At 41.7% G+C, this 22,282-nt stretch overlaps 1 protein-coding gene across 8 annotated transcripts in view; it reads right to left on the bottom strand.

Annotated features, from left to right (window-relative positions):
* LOC149468331 (uncharacterized) overlaps nt 1-22,282 on the bottom strand; it is a 654,932-nt gene that overhangs the window by 248,703 nt on the left and 383,947 nt on the right. For 2 of the 8 annotated variants that reach the window (XM_089670290.1, XM_089670291.1), the window contains one exon: nt 19,419-19,560. The exons of the other annotated variants lie outside the window; for them this stretch is intronic. The gene's annotated coding sequence lies outside the window, so the exon portion shown is untranslated. The remainder of the gene's footprint in view (nt 1-19,418; nt 19,561-22,282) is intronic. 8 annotated transcript variants of the gene reach the window in all.

Here is a 22,282-nt window from a genome sequence, read left to right as displayed (position 1 = left end):
GAGTAAGGAAGGCTAAAAAACTATATAAAAAACAACTTTTGGCTATACAAATACTTCAAATGGACGACTGTCTATTTCATAATTGTCTAAACTCCCTGCACCATAATTTTCTGATTTCCGAGTGATGAGTGAAAAGCAGCTGACAAAGACAATTAGAAAATACCAACAAAAATAGGGATCCTCACATATGTACAATAAAGACTGCCGTCAAGAGACAACTTGCAGGGGTTTCCTCGGCCTGCTCACACAGGGAAAAAAACAAAACAAAAAAAAGAATATTAGCAGCTAGTTAAAATAAACTACTAAATAAAAAACCTTTTGTTTCCCTTCACACGGGTGAGCCAATCAGGTCCCCCTGTCAGTTTTTCAGCTGGAACTAAACCAGAAATTCTATACAAGTCTATGGGCACTAGGGTTGCCACCTCATCCCCTTAAACCTGAACACATATTAATTACACAGGTTCTGTGGCTGATTAAGGTGGTCATTAAACTCACCTAGTGCCTTATCTGTATTAACTCAGCCTCAGAACCTGGGTATATTAATATGTGTTCGGTTATAAAGGGATGAAGTGGCAACCCTAATGGGCACATGAATGTAAATGATCGGGTGTCCGTTTACATTCGCTTACTTCTGAGTCCAACCATTTCTGGGGGGAAAAAATGGAAAAGTCTGAGCCTTTTTCCATTTTTTCCAACAGGACGGAACAGAGGACATCTAAAGTATATGGCTGATAACAGATCTAATATGGATCCTGAAAACTCATTTTTTTTAATGGAGCTAAACACTGAACAAAAACGTAGCATCCATCCTGTTCTGCTCAATTCAGTGGGGGATCTATTTAAGGTGCCCGTGTGAAAGGGGCCTTGGGCTGCACGTATATTGTACGGTGATTTTTTTTAGGCTTCCCAAATGCCCTTATTACTCATTAAACCTGGATTCACACCTACATGATTTACCACACATGAATTTCCACTGAAATAGAAGCTCAGCAAAGAACTTCAGCTGCTATAACTCTGTATTGGCTAATCTTGACAAAGGTATCCTCTCTGCTTATGCTTTTTTTCCTCATTGCATGCTCAGATTGAATTGTCCAGGTTTGTAAAAGTTTTCCATTAGCGCAACAAATTAGGCATTGAACGCACTGTATTTTAGGAGCTGCACCTTAAAGTTGAGCTCAAGACCCATCAATTGGAGTAGTTTTCTATACATAAAGAAAAAAAATCATTACATTTACCAAGCTTAAGAACTAGAGTGTCAGGATAAAAAAAAAAAAAACGAGAGCATCACCGACCTTCATAAAATATTTAAGTAAAACAGAATTTCATTCAGCTAAAGGGAAGTATGTGCAGTAACGTCTACTGATTACAAGACTGCTGTTTACACAGCCATCAGAGAAGAGGAACACATCAGACTGGAGAGAAGAGGGACATCCCAACACAGCCTGGGAAACGGTTTAAATGAGCAAAATAAGATGTCAGAAAAGTGTATGTAAGAAAACAAGAAAAATACATTTCTTCAGTATATATCGTCAATAAATACACACCTCCCCGTGGTTTATCCCTATTGTTTTCCATGTGCCCTGGTCACACCAGATCGCTGGTGTGATGTACAGTGAGGAAATATACAGACATGCTGCATTTTCATACAGTGGAACAAATAGGAACTGCATGTCCCCACACAGCACTGCAGTGCAGAGATATGGATGAAGTGGGACTATGTGACACTTCACCAGGGGTGTTGACATTTTTGAAAAAACTACATTTCCAGGGACTAAATCGGGGCCCCAATCTACTTGTCCCTCATGACAATCTACTTGTCCAGATAAAAAAAAAAAAAAAACTTAACCAAAACCATATTTAAATCTGAGGTGATTTTAGGAATCTATGGGGATTTTAAAATCAAGAGGCTTTATGGCGACTTAAACGTGTAATATTTTTAACATTGTGCTGTATATCTCCTCCTCCCCTCCCTGCCTGTCTTCAGCACCACACCCGGGGACTAGCAAGGAGGAGAGACACCTTGCAGTGTGATGGACAACGATTGGCTGCTCATCAGGAAGGGGGGGGGGGGGGAATCAGGGCTTATACTTTATCCCTTTCGCTGCCAGAGCCGTTTTTGAGTTTTTTGCACATTTCAAAAATCATTTTAGGCCGGAAGATTACATAAAACCACCAAACATTATATATTTTCTGAAAGCAGAGACCCTAGAGAATACAATAGTGGTAGTTCCAATTTTTTATGTTGCATGATTTTACCGCAAAATTTTAGTACAAAAAACAAGTTAATTTTAGGGCACAAAAAAGCAATAAATTACCCTATTTTGTTTTGTAAAATATAAAAGATGATGTTGCAGCGAGTAAATAAATATCCAACTTGTCAAACCTTTTGTGTGCGCTCGTGAAATGGCGATGAACTTCAGTACCCTATATTTTCTATCGGTCAACACTTTTAAAGCTCCTTATAAGTCATCAATTTAGCGATACAAAGGAGGTCTGGTGCTAAAATTATTGCTCTCATTTTGGTTTTATTTTCAATCACATAGGGGACAAAGTGATGATTTTTGGTGACAGGTTCTCTTTGAGACATCCAAGACCCTGGATGTCTCCCCTCTGCCCCACTGAATGTAACGCAGTGCACATTGCACCACATTACATTTTTTCTTGGGATTGCATTACAATCTCTCAGCAGGGACCCGGGTCAGCGCAAGAAGGGGAGGGGAGTGGACTCATCTGCTATTCTCCCTCCCCTCTAGCAAACGGCAAGCCGGGCCAGCAGATGGGTAAGCGGAGCACAGGAGACCTCACACGGGAAGGGGGGGGATTGAAGGTGCGCAGAGAGGCTGGCACTATGTGGAAGCAATCGGCCCTAATGATTCCACCTGATAGGTGAGCCGCGCAATTGTCATTCAAAGTGTGACAGTGTTGAAAGCTGAAAATTGGCCTGGGCAGGAAGGGGGTGAAAGTGTCCGGACTTGAAGTGGTTAAAGCTTTACTTTTACTCTAATGACATTCACAACTATTACACTGGCTCTGGATGCCATTACTCCCTATGCATCTGTGACTAAGCTGGGACGGTCTTATTTTGCTGTATTGGCTAATCAGCCTCCAATCCTCATCACCATTAAGCTGTGAGCTTTTCATACAAACTGAACATTAATGACACTGACAACTATTGAACTGGCTTCGGATGCCATTATTCTCCATGTATCTGTGATTAAGAAGATCCCTTCTAGATTGTAAGCTTGAAAGAGCAGGGCCCTCGAACCCCTCATGTATTGTATTGTATTGGTATTGTTCTGTCACATGTTCTGTCCCCCTTTGTAATGTACAGCGCTGAGCAAACTACTGGCGCTTTATAAATACTGTATAATGATAATAAAATAATAATTAAGCTGGGCCAGTCCTTTCTTGGCTGTATTGGTTAATCAGCCTCCAATCCTTATCCCTATTAAGCTGCGTGCTTTTCAAAACCGCCTATATTGAAGTATCTTTATTGTGAATAACAGGGATTTATTTCCATATTGGCACCGATCTGGACGTGTATAGCCCTCTATTCATAATGGGGTTTCATTCGAGTTCCCTGTCATATATATATGCCACTTAACCTCCCTAGTGGTCTGATTATGTCAGTATTTCTGTGCCCAAAGCGGTACATTTTTTTGCATGGAAATATGTTGTTTTTTTATTGTAGGCCTGTAATTCCTAGGAATAATTCACTGAAATCTGTCCAAACAAGAGTCTAGTAAATCCCAGAGCAACGCTTTAGGGTAATCCCAAGTGTAGCTCAGGGTTACCGCTTTTGGTACTGAAAGTTAACCCCGAGCTACACTCGGGAATACCACCAAGGAGGTTAATGTGCTGTTAGTTTTATGAAGGCCTTGGTCTGTTTGGTGAGTCCATTTCCCAGAGCTCAGTTACCTGCCTATGTGGCTGAATACGTGTGTTCCCGATATATGAGACTCTGGATAAATGACTCATCAACTTTGCTCATTTAAGATGGAAGGTAGTTGTTTAGCGATTAATTTGTTACTGTGTGTGGCCCGGGTCATTTTAAGGTGATAACGTTATCATACCTCATTTTAATGTGAATGGAGGATCTGTTGGCCTAATAGGTCTATTACCTTTTTGTGAATTTAATAAAGCTGTTGGTTTTATTTATACCGCTGTTGGTTCTCTTTCAAAACTTCTTTCTTTAGGGGGTCTTCTGGATCCCCCAATATCTTTTTCTATCTGTTGTATAATCAAAAAAGTGCGCTGTCCCTTTAAAGTTATGTGAAACGTATGCAAATCACCAAACGTGAATAATAGTATAAATTGACAAACTAAACAAATATAAAATTCCTATTAACGAGCAGGGAGCACAGGGCCCACTAAAGGACGTTGGGCCCTCAGGCCATCCTCATGAAGATTGTTTCTGATTGTTTGGTCAGAGACATTAACACCAGTGGCCTGCTGGAGGTCATTTTGTAGGGCTCTGGCAGTGCTCATCCTGTTCCTCCTTGTACAAAGGAGCAGATGCCGGTCCTGCTGATGGGTTAAGGACCTTCTACGGCCCTGTCCAGCTCTCCTAGAGTAACTGCTTGTCTCCTGGAATCTCCTCCATGTTCTTGAGACTGTGCTGGGAGACACAGCAAACCTTCTGACAATGGCACGTATTGATGTGCCATCCTGGAGGAGTTGGACTGCCTGTGCAAACTCTGTAGGGTCCAGGTATCGCCTCATGCTACCAGTAGTGACATTGACCCTATCTAAAAGCAATACTAGTGACAAACAGTCAGAAAAAAGGAGTAGGGAAAAAAATGTCAGTGGCCTTCACCTGTAAAACCATTACTGTTTTGGGGGTCGCTTCATTGTTGCCCATCTAGTGCACCCGTTGTTAATTTCATTAACACCAAAACAGCTGAAACTGATTAACAACCCCCTCTGCTACTTAACTGACCAGATCAATATCCCAGGAGTTTCAATGACGTGATGCTATACTCTCATTAATAAGCATTCCTTTATTTTTTTGAGCAGTGTATATAGCTGCGTAAATTGACAGCGCTATATAAGTACCTGTAATAAATATTAAATAAATTACGCCAGTACGCTTCTCTCTGAAGGCAGGTTTGGGACATTTTTTATGCCCCTAAACCCTGTTCTAAAATATTATAAATGCCACAATGTGAGTGAACACATTAGAAAATACTGACCTGTGTTTAGAGTCATAAAAAAAAAGAAAAATGCACCTAAAAGTGGCATTTTTTCTACCCCCGTGCATGTAGTTTTAGGCTACCTTGACATGGCCCTAGAAATATTACTGATCTTATTACGCATGTTTTTTTTTTTCTAGAACAAACCATCCTGCATAATGATCAGAGAATACTTGTGCAAAACTGTCCTGGTTTTTTTTTTTTTCGTTAACACAAGCATCTGGCAAAGGTGTATACAGCCCTATTACTCACCAAACTGTTCTTGGATGGTTGGTTGTTCTTGGAGGATATTTTTGTACCTTTTTTTATACGTGGCTGTGTTTCTTAAGCAAAATTGTAAGTGAGCCCACTCCCTTGGCTGAGAAGCAACCCCACACACGAGTGGTCTCAGGATGCTTTACTGTTGGCATGACACAGGACTGATGGGGGCCCCCACCTTTTCTTCTCCAGACAAGGTTTTTTCCGAATGCCCCAAACAATCGTAAAGGGGATTCATCAGAGAAAATGACTTTACCCCAGTCCTCAGCAGTCCAATCCCTGTACGTTTTGAAGAATATCAGTCTGCATATCAATATCAAGACACATTTATTGGGATTTTTTTTTAATCAAAGACATGTAGCAGAGTACATTGTGGCCAAAATGTATGAAGAAATTTGATTTTTTTTTTTTTATTCTTTTATTGGACATGTTTTATAGCAGAAAGTAAAAAAAAAGTTTTGCTTTTTTTTTTTTAATTTTCAGTCTTTTTTAATTTATATTGCAAAAAATAAAAAAAACCCAGTGGTTATCAAATACCACCAAAAGAAAGCTCTATTTGTGTGAAAAAAATATATTGCATGACAGCGCAATCGCCAATTAATTAACACAGTGCCGAACTGCAAAAAAAAAATGGTCTGGTCATGAAGGGGGTAAAATCTTCTGGCGCTCAAGTGGTCAAAAACTATGGGCTGCATTTAGATCAGTAAAAATAAGTGGCATTTTTTGCTATCTGTGTGCAAGAGCCCTAAGGCTTAGTTTACACAAGCAGTTGGGGGGGGTAGTAAAAAATAGGCAGCTGAGGAGCGCCCCCTTCAATTTATTGGGTCCTGTTTACCATGGTACTACCTGCTGAACACAACCTGTGGCCGTGGTAACTTGCACCTGCCCAGTCTGGGGACAGTAAAACTGAATTGGCCCATGAAAGCCAAGGCATAAGGCTACATTCACACGGGCGACTAGCCCTGGTGCAATATACAGAGGCAGGATGTGGCTGTGTCCAGCAGCAATCATTGCAGGTAATTACTGGCTGTGTGGACAACCATTGCTAATTGCAGCTGCTGGTGACCTGTCATTAACCCCCCCGGTCACATCAAAGCAGATTTTGAAATTATGCAACTTACAGTGAAGCTGATTTCAGCTGCGATTTGCAAGACATCTGGCGCAGATGTCTATGCAAATCGCAACAAAAGAAGTGCATGGACTAGATAAAGAATAAAGAGGTGACGCACACACCTAGTGCATTATCCAAGGTTTATTGAAAGGTATGAAAGGTAAAAACATACTCACAGACCAAGCATGTATCTAAAGAGCATTTGCATAATGACGATGGCCACAACGGCAAGCAAGGTGATCCAACTGTCAGTGCGGTCAAATGGTTGACGCGTTTCGGGGACGAGACCCTTTCCTCAGAGCTACTGAGCAGCCTCTGGTGCAGATGTGTATGGATGATGGGAGCCTTGCTGGTGATGGGCATCACTTTAGAAATCAGTGCGGCTCCGACCAATTCGGAACTGCACACATATATCTGCTCTAATAGCAGACAATAGGGTGCAACTTGGCATACGATTTGCAAGTCGCCTGGCATCCAAATCGCACCCAATGTGATCGGAGTGTAAGGCTACTTTCACACTAATGCATAGCAAAAATGCATATGCATTTTTTGGTGTGTTTTTACTGCGTTTGCAGTGCATTTTTTACAGAACATATGACTCAAAAACAGCAACAAAAATGCAACGAGGGTACATTTTTGATGCATTTTTGCCACGTTTGCCATTTATTTCAATGGAGAGGTGCATTATTGGTGAATTTTTTCCTGCACCAAACCTACACCACAAATGCAGCGGACCTGCAACAGATCAGTGTGAAGACTTCCATAGGATTATAAGTTTACACGTATTTCTTCCACTTTTTTAAGGCAAAAGTGGAAAAAAAACGGATCAGTGTGAAAGAAGCCTTTACCCCAGGTTCACACCTAAGCATTTTCTGCAGCGTTTTGCATTTTGCAGAAATGCAGTACAGTCCATTTAACATGATTTCCTATTGGACATGTTCACATCTGTGCGTTTTCAGGGACTTTTTTTTTAACGCAAAAAGTTGTGCTTTTAGTTTTATAGACTTCAATGGAAACGCTGCAGAAAAGCATGCGGTGCGTTTTTGATGCATTTTTGATACATTTTGCATTTTAAATCTGCCTAGCAACAATAATTTTTTATTTTTTTTAAAAACAAGCAAAACGCATCAAAAACGCAACGCAAAAGACAATGCAAAAATGGCTCAAACACAACCTGCATAGGTGTGAAGCTAGCCTAAGTGTACAGGGCTTTGTGGCTGCAGCCAGCTGCTCACAGGTGGCAGAAACCGCTGCAGAAATCGGTGGATGTTGGCCTCTGTCATTTGTACCGCTGTTTTAGGAGTCTTAGGAGCTTCCTTTTCCACCAGCTGCGCCCCCTACTGTATGATATGGGAACTACAGGCCAGTGATAAGATGACACAAGGCTGGATTCCAGGCATTGATGTGTGGCCATCTGTGCTTTGCCACTCAATATGATCGTCAGGAAATGAGGACACAGGATAAAGGTTTCCTAATTGATGCAATACACATTGTGCAATAAAGGAAGTTAATCCCTATTAAAGTTCGGTGTTACACTCGAAATACGAGTTATAGGCCTGCACTGGGTCACATTCATTGTCCTAGGTCTGCCTTGGCTGCCTGTACTCCTCAGGATCCAGTCCAAAGTACTGATACGATCACCTAAACCTGCTGGTTGCCATTTTAAGAATCTTTTGTATCAAATGTTTAATACAAAAAACACATAAAACAGTGAAACAGAGTCCTAAACTAACCATCCACCATGCAATCTGATTGTAGGCTTTCCTTTAGATCTACCATCAATTCTAGAGCAAGGACCTGATTAATTGATACTAATTAAATGGATTGTTTAGCTTTGTCCTCCTATCAGGCCTGGTTCACACCTATGCAGTTTGCCTTTGATCTGTTTCTGCAGTGCTTTTTGCGATGCGTTTTGCATTTTTGTACATGTGTTTGTTTTTTTTCTATTGTTTTATTGCCATCTGCACAAATATATACAGCATAACAGGTCTGTATAAAAACAATTTCTGGTACAAAACCTTTGAAGAAACATACAGAAAAGAACAAAAGTGAGTCCGTAAATATTATCCAGTTCTTCCAAGACATTGCACAATGTAACACAACCAAATGGCTAATCAAATGTTGTCTGCAAAGCCAATACAGTAAATATAATAAGACGGATACCACAAGTACATAGAGCAGTTTCACATGTATTATTCTGTGTGCAGCAGTAAGATGTTGCTTCTTAGTAATAGAGATAGTTAAGAAAAATTGTCAGGAAAAGAAAAGGAACACAGAAAGATTGGAATCAGATTTGAAACCAAACTTTGTGGTGTGAACTCCCACACTTCCTCAACCTTTCAACATACTAGGAACACCACAGTGTCATGTACCAGTGCAACCAATAATCAAAGACAACAATGGATCATACTCTATACAGTAATTATACCCCTCCAGGACTGTTGTCTACTGTATCCAATGATTCTATCCATCTACACTAAATTCAAAGACATTTTTTAGGCCATCCTCTTGCTTCATATGTCATTTCATATAGTGGGACATTATAATTCACTCTTTTTTCCCAGGCTGCCAAACCGAGGACATCCGTTTGTGTCCAATGTAACACGATCAATTTACACACAAAAAAATAATCATCTCAAGGAGGTTTGGGTGGCATTATCTATAATATCGTCCTCAATTACCCCCAGGAGGAAAATAAGTGGGCTACAAATATTTGGTAAATCAAACACATCTGCTATAAACTGGGTGACGTGAGCACATTGGTCAGACCATAGCACACTCCCAGACCATATGCAGGAATGTTCCCTCAGCCCTGGTTCACACTGATGCAGTGCGGAATTCGCAGCATTTTCTGTGCGAATTTCGCACCGCATCAGAATCGCACCCCGTTCATGCGAACTGCTGCTGGTGTGTAGGTTACGTTAACAACACCCCAAAAGCGGTCCAAAAAACGCGGTGCAATGTGCAGAATTGGATCACATAGGTGTGAATACCCATCCGATTCTAGTGAGGACCCAAAAAAATGGTCCTGTACCTTTTTGGTGCGGGTGTGGTGCGATTGGAGCCATGCATAATGTATGGCTCCAATCGCACCACACACAAATCGCATGTGATTTGCACAGGAATGCGGTGCGGTACCTGTACGAATCACATGCGATATACCGCACCACATATATGTGAACCCAGGCTAAGTCACTGAACATTTATAACATGTTGCAGAGTCCCTCCTACCCACCTTAAATAATCTTAGTGGCATAACCAATCAAAGTGCTCTGTTATGGGGCTCTCAGGGTTGGTCGTGGGTAATGGTCGGCATCTCCAGATCTTCATGCTGTAGAGGGGCAGATGGAAGGTCCTGACGGTGCAGTCACATATGACCGAAGCACTTCTGACCATCTTTGAGCTGTCAGATCTGGGACAAGAGCATACCATCTTTCCCTAGTTCTATGGCATTGTCTACGATCTATCAGAATCAGTGCGGAGTAATAGCTAGAGACCAATTTACTATGCTCCGGTCTCAGAAGGAGTGTCTGCAGTCGCACGTGCGTTTTTGATGCGCTTTACGTTTTTAATTTTTCTTTCTAACTTTTTGCTGGGCAGATTAAAATGCATCAAAAACGCAACAAAAACACACTACATGCTTTTCTGCAGTGTCTCCATTGAAGTCTATAAAACCAAAAATGCATTTTGCATTGAAAAAAGTCCCTGACCCTCTCCAAAAATCACACCGGGTGAAAACGTGAGATGTGAACCTGTCCCCTAGGAAATCATGTTAAAGTGGAGGTCCAGCTGACAAAAAAAGAAAAAGAAAAGTCAGCAGCTACAAAAACTGTAGCTGCTGACTTTTAAAATACAGTAACTTACCTGTCCCTCGGTCCAGCGGTGTCCTCACCACCGCTGGTCTCACCGGCCGCCTTCTCTCCCTGGCGCATCTTCAGTGTGGGCACCCGGCTGTGGCTTGTGGCTTCACAGCCGAGTGCCCACTGTGCATGTGTGAGTAACGCTGCACTTTGTGAATGGTCCCGTAGTCTTCTGGGACCTGTCACGTGTCCCAGAAGAATATGGGGAGGGAGGACAACTTCCACTTCCCACTTCTGATTGCCTAGGCGATCACGGCAGTAGTGGGAGCGGGTACCTGACAAATTTGGGTACCCTCTCCACCCATGGTGCCAATCCTTAATGCGGCGCGGGGGGGGTAGGGGGTGGAACGACAAAGCATAAAAGCGTAACTTCCCCTTTTGGGTGAAACTCCGCTTTAAATAGATGGCTGTGCATTTCTGCAAAATGCAGTAGAAAACGCATAGGTGTGAACTTAGACTTACATAGTTTTGGTCACTCAGGAGATTGTACAATTAGATTGTTTAGTGTATGGCCAAATTTAGGGTATGGTGTGCAAACAATACAAATTGTCATGTGCAAAGGAAAAATTCTGTCTGGGAAAATGTAGTCCATTTACCAACTGCAGATTAAGGCTCCGTTCACACTAATGTGTTCTTTAGCGCTTTTTGCAGAAACGCATTATAATCCATTTAACATGGTTTCCTATGGAACATGTTCACATCTATGCTTTTTTGAGCTGCTGCATTTCGGAAAGTGTCACGGACTTTTTCAAAGCAAAAAGCAGCATTTTTGCTACAATAGACTTCAATGGAGAAGCTGCTGAAGTGCACAGTAGTGCATTTTTGTCGCATTTTCCATGTTTATTCTGCCCAGCAACAACAAAAATTTACTTTAACAAAAAGCTGAACAAAATGCAAAATGCGTCAAACACGCGCTGAGAAAAACGCAAAGCAAGCTGCAAAAAGCACTGGAGAAAGCATCAAATGCCAATATATATGTGAACCAAGCCTAAGCAAACAGACTGGCACTGCTGTCAGAAGCTGGCCATACACTATTTGATTTGTTTTTTTCCTTTTTTTTTTTTTTAATCCAAACGTTTATTGTCAATATAATAGAGAAAATGGAACAGTACTTAGAGAATTCAGAATGACATTACTGCAACAGTAGGATTACACATAAAAAGAAGAATGTGGATATGCAGATCCCGTAATAAACAGAATAACAGAAATGGTAATCAAACAAAACAGAGACCACAATGATCCAAAACTGTCTTGACAATATCTTGCTTTTTCCTTTTAAGTCTTATTCCTTCCTGACCAGATGTAAACAGAAATGGGGGAAAGGAACAAAGCCCAAAACATGTCTTCAAACAATTAAAAAAAACCCGACATCAACAACCTCTGGTTCACCCGAGACGTCTCATCAAAAAGAATGGGAGATGCACATGAACTCCCCCAGGGGGAGGAGTGGAGCCACACACCTGGTATAAAATGTCACACCTGCAGAAGTCGGTCCAATATCAATTGAGGAGGGGGCCAGCCCATGTCACTATTAGATTTTTAAACGAATGTTCATATGAACAGTCATTCCAAATTTTTCAGTACATTTGATGGTTTGATGGTTGTCGTTCGAAAATTGAATTTGATTTTAACATTTGATTTTGAAACAAATGTTATTTCCCAAATGAAAACCACATACACTGTTGCAAATTTGTTCATTTGGAAAAAACTTTCCATCCAGCTCCTTCGAATTTTCTTGCCACTGTGGTCAAAAATGAACATTAGTTTGATCCACTAATGACTGGAAAATTGAACAAACATTCTTAAAGTGAAAATATCTGAATTACATTTTACTACGTATGATAAGATTGAAATGGAGTTGATCTGCCAACCCCCCTGGATGTGTATGTTGACCTGTAATGGATTCCTAAGGGGCTCTGATCACTTGAAACCAAGCAACAGAGCACGCCGGTTTTGCAGAAACGCATCAGGCGGAGTCTTGGTGAGACGTCATCGTGCACTGGCGTTTTTAGCGGTTTTAGACCAGCTAGAGAACAGTTATAGTGAATTAGAACCACTTGCAGAATTGAGCAATAATGATTCGTTGGGAGATTCATCATCAGACACTGAAAACAATTCTGCGACTGAGCTCAGTGATGTGCGAACTTGGTGCTCTATATCAAATATCAGTGTTTTTAGTTTGACTACATTATTGAATTAAATGTATTATTGTATTATTATTTTTTATAATTATTTATTATATTATAATTTATGATTTCGGGTTTCAAACTTTATCATACCCGGGATGTTTACTAGACTTTTGTTTGGACAGATTTCAGTGAGTTGTTCCTAAGAATTACAGGCCTACAATAAAAAAACAAAATATTTCCATGCAAACAATGTACCGCTTTGACATTCAAAAATATTGATTAGTTTGACCGCCAGGGAGGTTAATGAGTGATCAGCTTATTCCATCTCTATCATCTGAGATCCACTTTATCTGGTAAGAGTCCATTATCTTTCCCTTTGAGGAGCACTTTTCCAGCACTGGAGCACTTTTTTGAAGTGGAGGTTTATCAACACTGAGCACTTTCTTCACTACGTGGATTCCATATGGATCACATGAACCTTTTGAGTTGCTTTTAAATGCTACAAATGTTACATTTTATATTTTTTCAGTTTGTCAATTTATACTATTATTTATAATTGGTGATTTGCATACGTTTCACACAACTTTAAAGGGACAGCACACTTTTTTGATTATACAACAGAGAGAAAAAGATATTGGGGGATCCAGAAGACCCCCTAAAGAAAGAGGTTTTGAAAGAGAACCAACAGCTTTATTAAATTCACAAAAATATAATAGACCTATTAGGCCAACAGATCCTCCATTCACATTAAAATGAGGTATGATAACGTTATCACCTTAAAATGACCCGGGCCACACACAGTAACAAATTAATCGCTATACAACTACCCTCCGTCTTAAAGGAGTCAATTCTATCCAGAGTCTCATATATCGGGAACACACGTATTCAGCCACATAGGCAGGGAACTGAGCTCTGGAAAATGGACTCGCCAAACAAAAAAGTCTGAAAGTGAAAGGCTTCTTTGCCCTCAAGTTAGAGAGGTGATTTTATACTTCAATATTTTTACTGAAAGATTGGTATACAACAGTATACATAGAAATAGAGACAATATGCACCAACACGGTGAGATGAAGTATATAAACATATACTTAGAACATAACAGCACATGAGAAATATAGAAAAGATATCCCTAGTCAACCACATTGTATACAAAGGACACAATCACCACCAGATGGGAAATTTTACATCTATCATTGAACATAGGCACCAAAGTGCCATAGAGATTTACCAAAAGTATCAAAGACCAATTCAGAGAAAGAAAAGAAATAAGGATTAAGACTAGAAAAGTCAGAAAAAGGCGCTTGGGAACCAGAGACCAACAAAGTAGCGTTTAATCGAGATCTTTGATAAAGAATGGGCTACATCTCGCCAAGTATCCAAGTCTAATGAGCTATTCAAATCCCGTTCCCATTGAGTCATATAAGATAATTTAGTCAACAAGGGAAGCATAGACAATGGATAAACGACCCCTCATCATCCCAGTTGCTCCACAGGAGACCTCCAACGGACTGAGTGTGCAAGGTTCTGTGATTAATTTGAGTTTAATACCGATAAATGAGATAAGTTGATAATAATGAAATAATTCCCCAGGAGGAAAATTATATTTTGTCAAGAAACATTGGAGAGAAGGGGGGCGAAGCCCATCCAGGTACGCAGCAACCCCTTATTTATCCACCATTGAAACACCGACGGTGATAAGCCAGGTATAAACTCGGGATTGCAAAAAAATGGAGCTAGTGGAATATGTGGGGAGAATAAATGTTTGCGAGCTCACCATCTATCCCACACTGTTAATGAATAGGACAACGTAGGACACAGAACAGGAGGACGCAAGCGACTGGGAAGCCACATAAGAGCCCCAACAGCGTAAGGATAGCAAGATAAGGCCTCAATGCCAACCCACTGGGGGACATAACTCCTGGCCGTAGTACACGATAATTGTGCTATCTGAGCCGCCTGAAAATAGGCAAAAAGATTAGGAAGTCCCAAACCGCCATGCTTCTTTAGAGAGGTGACTTTAATATGGAGTTATTGAAGAAAGAAAAGACTTGGATTTTTAAAATAAAAACTTTGGCACCCCTCGGGTTAAATAATGAAATGAGTTTAAAGGTCTTTCTAGAGCCATGATGGTCACTATTCCCTTTAATTGAAATGTTTCCCCCATTTTAATGTTCTTTGAATTACCACTGTCTGTGCCATTGATAATTGGGTTCTGTTCTATGAATAACTATAGAAAAAGTGGACCCCGTTTAATATATTGAATTAACATGCAATTATAGTACCACCGTGGATGTTTAAAATTGCTTTATTGATTTCCACCTATTACTTTTAAAAGTAATGGTTTGTCTGAGACATAGAGGTGCTGTCCTTTAAACTGGGACCACCCCTGGCCATTTTAAGTGGCTGAACGGGATGTCTTTCCCTTTAAAAGGCCGGGAGCACATATGTCCCGACGTCCTGACAAAGCTCACGGTCACGTGGGCGAAACGCGTTGACGTAGGCAGCGTCAGCTAGTCCCTGGGCCACACCTACACAGGTGGTCATGTGTGGATCCGCCTCACGCTGATTCAAGCATGGCGGTAACGTATACGCCACCCCTGCTACACTAAGACTACCGCTTTGAGCCTTTACAACCAGAGGGTCATCTATTGTAACCCGGCGGGGTTTTCGGAGGCTGTCACGGTCTGCTCACTCGGATGACATTAAAACCATCATCTTAACTGCCAACCATGTGAAGATCGTTACATTGTCACTAGATGCCCATATCGTTTAGTGTGGTGAGAGCCTGCGGGCACGTTTTATGTGGCAGCTGCCGTTTCAATGCAACTAGCTCTACACCTCTTGTATGCTTTAACCACTTCCCATCCGGCTCATGTATATAAATGGCCAGACAGAAGCAGTGCAGGGGCGGGTTACCGTTCATAAACGGCGCCCGCCACTTTCAGCCTGGGTGCGCTCCCTGGGACACAGTGGAACACCGATTGCTGTACGGGACCTCTGTGTGAGGTTCCGATTATGTGATCACTGATTGGCCAATCAGTGATCAAATGAATAGTAGTAAGCAAGATGTCACTTCTAACATCATTGCTTACTACGTGTGAAATCTGTGAATGATCACAGAGAGCACATGGTACAAGGCTATTCACAAAAGCCTTATATCATGTGACAAGCTGTGACCAATCACAGCTCACACAGTATTTCTCAATGGCAGCAAGAATGCAGCCAGACAGAAGGAGAAATGATTGCTTTTACAGCCTTCATGGGTTTAAAAGCAATCAGTGTAAAAAAATAAATAAATAAAAAAAAAAAAATCTTCATCACCCCCCAAAAGAAGTACAGTATCACTATGGTGACGGTATGTTAAAAAAAAAACCCATAAATGATAATAATATAATTTACTAAAAAGATAACTGAATACATTTTGGCCAAGATTATTTATTTGAAACTGTTAGAAGAAAAAAACGCTTAAAAATTTTTGGACTTTTTCATTTATGTAGCAAAAAAATCCCAGTGGTAAAATAGCAATAAAAATCCCAGTGGTACAGTGTTGCATGACCGCGCAATTGTCATTCAAAGTGTCATTGAAAAATGATTGCTTTTACAGCCTTTATGGGTGTAAAAGCAATAGGTGTAAAAAAAAAAATCTTCATCACCCCCCACAAGTAGTGACAGTGACATGGTGACACTGTACTGCTAGGGTGACGGTATATTAAAAAAACCAAAAAAAACCCGATAATATAAAAAAAAACTAAAAATTTAAAAAAACATTTTGAAAAATTATTATTCTTGGTTATAAACTAATTTGGATTATTTTTTCAAAATTTTTGGACTTTTTCATTTATATAGCAAAAAAAAATAAAAATCCCAGTGGTGAATAAATACCACCAAAATAAAGTTTTATCTGTCTCGAAAAAATGCTAAAAAATGTATATGGGTACAGTGTTGCATGACCGCTTGCTGGTGTTGGTGCCACTGGGAGCAACGGCGCCCCATCGTTCGTGCCACTGGGAGCAACGGCGCCCCATCGGTCGTGCCACTGGGAGCAACGGCGCCCCATCGGTCGTGCCACTGGGAGCAACGGCGCCCCATCGGTCGTGCCACTGGGAGCAACGGCGCCCCATCGCTCGTGCCACTGGGAGCAACGGCGCCCCATCGCTTGTGCCACTGGGAGCAACGGCGCCCCATCGCTCGTGCCACTGGGAGCAACGGCGCCCCATGGGTCGTGCCACTGGGAGCAACGGCGCCCAATCGGTCGTGTCACTGGGAGCAACGGTGCCCCATCGGTCGTGCCACTGGGAGCAACGGCGCCCCATCGTTCCTGTCACTGGGAAGGAGGAAACCAAAATTGTAGAAAATGTGGAGGACCAATCTAGGCGAGTGCATGAACGCACAGCCCCTCCACACATCAATTGGTGCCGGCCCAATCCGTGATTGTAGCACTGGAGGAACATGAAAGTAAGTTGGCAGCACTTCAACGATTTTGCAGATAAAGCATTTATTGGTATGCAATACAAACATGACAGCGCCCTGAATGGACAGAGAACAGTAAATGTGTTTTGATACAGACATTACTGACTAAGTGATGACTAAGCACATGCCTGTGTGAAACGCGTTTACTGCTCTCTGTGTATTGTGGGAGCCGTCATGTTTGTATTGCATTTTTCTTGAAGATTCCAATAAAAGTTTTATCTGCAACATCATTGACGTGCGCCCAACCTACTTTCCTGTTCTTCAAGTCCTTGGAAGGAATTGTGCCCCATCGTTGGTGTCATTGGGAGAGTGTAGGGTTAACTTCTTCATGTTCTATAGTTTGAATGCCATGCCATAGATATATTAATTATCTTTGTAAAAGAGCATATTCCACGCTCTCCTTTTTTTCCAATTTTTCCAGGAAAAAAAAAAAATTTTTGCCAGGCCTTCCCATCTCTAGATGTGGCAACAATTCAATGCAATATTTATATTCTTCACCTTACTAGCTTACTAATTGCATCATGATCAGAAGCTGTAAACTGCAAAACACTAAAACAGATTCCCTCCTCCACTTAATGACTGGAGGGACCTGTCATTGCAAAAATGATAACTACATTCACCATAAAGAACTGGCAACTGGATGCTGGGACATGTAGTCCCAAAGAGGGTCATCTTGTGATGTGCTCAGTTTGCACTTCCTGGTCAGAGAGTTGGGGAAGCACTGCTAAACATCTGCAGCCAGCAACGGTGATAATCTCAGTGCAATAAGTGTTTCCTCATATTTGTAAATAAAATGATTTACCGAGGAGTGTTTTATTTGTGGATTTTGATATATTAAAAAGGCAAAAAAAATGGAGACTTTATTACCACTTTAAAAACCAGACAAGACGCAGAGACTGGCCAACAGATTGGAATTTCTATGGTCCTAAGACCTGATGCAAGCATATCAGCAAATGGAGACCATGCAGGTTTAGCTGTACCTATACAATGTGCTGAACCAACTTCCCAATTCTCTTCTACTAGGAGAGAGTGACCCAAGTCTGTCTATGCACACCCATCAAAATGTTACATTTATAAAAAACCACTGACAACCAAAAAGTGAACATTTCTTGTATCAGTGTGCTGGGTGGCATAATGTATGTCTACAAGTGGCATGAAATGGGCAGACTTTAGCCTTCAAGAGACCACAGTGAACTGGTTTCTGAAATTAGCTGGCTGTATCATACAGTACATACACTTTATGGCTAAACTCTGCCAAATGATGGAGTCCAGGTGCACAAAGGCAGGTCCATGATGACACCGTTTATGGAGTTTGGTTTGAAATAACTCACGTGGCCAACACAGAATCCTGAATTCAACCCTACTGGCAGGATCACCGCTGGGCTGAACGGAAAAAACAAACAAACTTGTAGTGTGTACCAGGCACAACTTTCAGTTGCTGGCTTCAAAACAAAAAAGTATACATCGTCTGTGTGTTTACTATAGTAAGCAGTCACAGTCTGAGAAGAAAAGCCTGTCCCCTGACAGCATCTTGCAGAGAAGGACCCTTGCTCTTTCTGTGGAAGCAGCGGTTGTTCTGCACAGGACAGACCTATAGCTTTGGGATCAGCGACACTCATGCACCTTGCAGATTGGAGAGTTCTGTCTCTGACTCAGCAGTGGGTGTATCAGGTCTCTGAAAGGCAACCGTTGCCTCCACACAGCGAGAAAGGGTCCTTCTCAGCAGCATTGCAGATAGTGGACAAAATGTTCTTTGGTTTGTTTTTGTTACAATACTTTTGTTTTGATGCATCTTAAATGTATTTAGTTGATTTAAACTGAAAAATGTGTTGACTTTTACATTTTCAAAAGCAGAACAGATATTGCAATCCCCTGTAATTGTCTCAGAACTGCAACTTAAAGTGATTCTAAACCCATTTCATTTTCTTTAAAATAATAAACATGTCATACATACCTGCTCTGCGCTCCCCTCAGGTCCCCCGATAGTGGTGCTGGCTCCTCCCACTTTGCCAAGTGTCCTCATAGCAAGCCACTGGCTATGGGAGCACTCGTGCAGGTTCACTGCCGAGCCAGCTCTGAGTGTCCATTGACTCACAAAGCACAGCCTGGCCCGGCTTCCTCCTCACTGGCTGCGATTGGCAGAAGCCAATGGCTCCCGCTGCTGTCTCTGAGCCAAAGAGGAGGGAGAGAACAGAGAGATGGAATATTGATTTTTGCCAAAATGTCATCTATCCTTCTAGTGTATGATCTGAAATTACTAAGAATAAAAAGGTGCTCTGGATAGGCAGTGGATTGCTGCTGACAATGTATGCTGTGTTTTGGTTATAGAACTAAACAGCCCGAGTGATGCCTGCTGTAGTACTCCAGTGATAAAACATGAAAAGGAACCATGGCTTACCTTGCTCCTATGATCACCAGGTATTCCAGTAACCTGAGAAATGGCTTTTTCTTCTGCCCCATGGTCCCAACTTCCTACTGAATCATCTCACACACTGCTCAGCTCACTGGACCATCACTGATAAGGAGAAACCAGCAGGAACCTTAAACCAGGAGAAAAATACACAAAAGAAACAACAAAATCTATAAATACATTTCACACATACCAGCCTTTATATAATATTAACCTCAAACATATGGCTGAAATATTTATACAGGTCTTATATGACAGAGGATTTGTATTTCTATCCCTCCAGTCCTGAGATCTACACAGCTCTGCCACAGAGCACAGTCCTGTTTGGCAGGGCAGGAACCCCATTTTTCTCTGCTGCAGTTAACACTTACAGGTCTTGCCGTTCCCCCAGCCTATGACTGTTATTGATAATAAATCACATTTCAGCTACTGCTTGCATTTAAAAAACATAATTTATAGATATATTAAAGGGAGCTCCACCCAAAAGGGGCAGCTCTGCTTGTCTGCCTCCTACCCCCTCCACTGCCACATTTCGCACTTTTTTGGGGGGGAGCTGATTCCTGGTTCTGGCATTCCCTCCTCCTTCCCCCCCCCCCCCCCCCCCTCACAGTCTTCTAGGACACTTTACAGATCCCTGAAGACTGCCGGACAATTTGGGAGGCGCAGTATAAATCGTGCATGCGCAGTGGGCACCAGGCTGTGAAGCCACAAGGTGTCACAGCTGGGTGCCCACAGTTGAGATGCTGGCGCCAGGGGGGGAGACAAGCGGGAGAAGGGACGGCATGGGCGAGAACATCACTGATCCTGCTACGGCAGAGTTCAATATTTTAAAAGGGGTATACAGTAGAACTATAGGCAACATTTTTTTTTCATTTTGGATAGAGGAAGGGAGGGTTATAACACCCGTCAGTTTTATTTTTTGCCATCTGTGTCCCATTGGGGAGATTTACCTTCACTTCCTGTCCCATAGCCAAAACAGGATGTGAAGAAGATCCCTGCAAATTAAGGGAATCCTTTGGGGTCCCCCATTGGAAGATTTTCCCTCTATTACTTTTCTTGGGACAACATAAAATTTGGGATTTTCTTTGACCTTTACCTTCGATGATAATGGCAAACAGGACAAACAGAGAGGGGAAATCTCCCAGGGACACAGACAGCAATAAGAACCTGACAGGTGTTCCAATCCCTCTCCACTCTACCCAAAAAAAAAAGTTTTTTCTTTAGTTATACCTTAAGGCTTTCTAATCACAAGAATGAAAATACTTCATAATACTCGCTGCCGGTATTCTCACCTTCCAAAGCCTTTTAGTTCACGGATAAGTTCACCTTTTGATAAAAAAAAATTAAAAAATGCACATTTTATTTGCAGGTAAAAAAATGTACATTATTTTTTGCTGCAGAAGCCTGGAAAGCATTGCACCAGCGATAGGCAGATCACCGATGCCATGCAGGTCTCCTGCAGATCTGTCAGTACATCTGCTCGCCCCATACAGGATGTACAAGCAAGCAGATATACTGACAGGAAGACTGAATGAACTACCCCAGTGCTCCACAGTGCCGTGGTAGTTCATTGAGAACTACAAGCTGACAGCCGCTAAGTCTGTCGGGACTAGTAGTTTCTCATTCACAGAGGAGCCCCGCACGGCCACATTTTTAAAAAATTTGACAGCCATCGGGGAGAAGATCCCTCACTAGCTGAAAAAGCTGGGGATCTGCAGGGAGCGGGGGCCAGTGCTTTCATAACATGTTACACTCTGAATATGGGGGTAACATGTTACAAAAGGGGAATTAACCTTTAACCACTTGCCCTCCAGAGGATTTACCCCCCTTCCTGAGCAGGCCATTTTTTTGCATTACGGCTGGTCAATGGTACGATGGTATTTGATTGCCTATGCGTTTTTTATTTATTGCACAATAAAAAATAAAAAAACTGACAATTTTGAAAAAAAAAACATTATCTTTTGACTTTTTGCTATTAGACATGTCCAGTAAAAAAATTTTAAAAATCACATTTCATCATAAATTTAAGCCAAAATGTGTTCTGCTCCATGTCTTTGCTATAAAAAATCCCAATATGTGTAAAATAATTGGCTTACGTGAAATTTATAGTGTTTACAAATGGCGGTATATATACTGGGTTTTTTTTTTTTACTAGTAATGACGGCGATCGGCAACTTATAGCAGGACTGTGGTGGCCATTCTGACACTGGGGGGAAACTGACCTGTTGTCACTGACATCCCTAAGGACACCAATATAGTGATCAGTGCTAATAAAAACCACTGACACTGCACTAATGGCAGCTGGGAGGAAGGGGTTAACATGTGGGGCGATCAAAGGGTTAACCTGTGTGCTGTGTTACTATGGGGCTGTGTGTTAGTACTATGCACAGCCATGCAAAGCAGTGTGCAGGAGCTGACAGGGAAGAGAACTGTTTTGTTTACAAACCATTCTGCCCCCCCACCCCCCCATCGCAGATGTTTGGCCATAACCAGGTGTGGTGACTGATAGCCGCGGCCGCTAATGATGGCGCGGGGGGTAGGGCACACATGCGCCCACTACCTGGCAATGTAAAATCAGGTATATACACGTGATTTTGTGCACCCGTGCCGCCTTGTAGCAGTACTTCTATATAGGGTGGACGGGAAGCGGTTAATACATTACTGATGTTTACCTTCCTGGTGACACCTCTGGCACGTGTGCATTCTAATGAATATTCTCAGTATCCTGATATGCTGAGATGTGAAGACACCTTTGCTCTAATGACATGATCACAGATCTCCAGTATAGGTTCTCACTCTCACAAGCCTTCCTCTGTTTACTTCCCTGAAACACCATGTGACAAGCAACATCA

The sequence above is a fragment of the Staurois parvus genome, unplaced genomic scaffold, assembly GCF_062004578.1.
Source record: "Staurois parvus isolate SC_StPar_1 unplaced genomic scaffold, SC_StPar_1.0 ptg000089l, whole genome shotgun sequence".
Classification (NCBI taxonomy): Eukaryota; Metazoa; Chordata; class Amphibia; order Anura; family Ranidae; genus Staurois; species Staurois parvus.
Note: the sequence above shows the minus strand (reverse complement) of the source record. Positions and strands in the feature narration are given on the sequence as shown.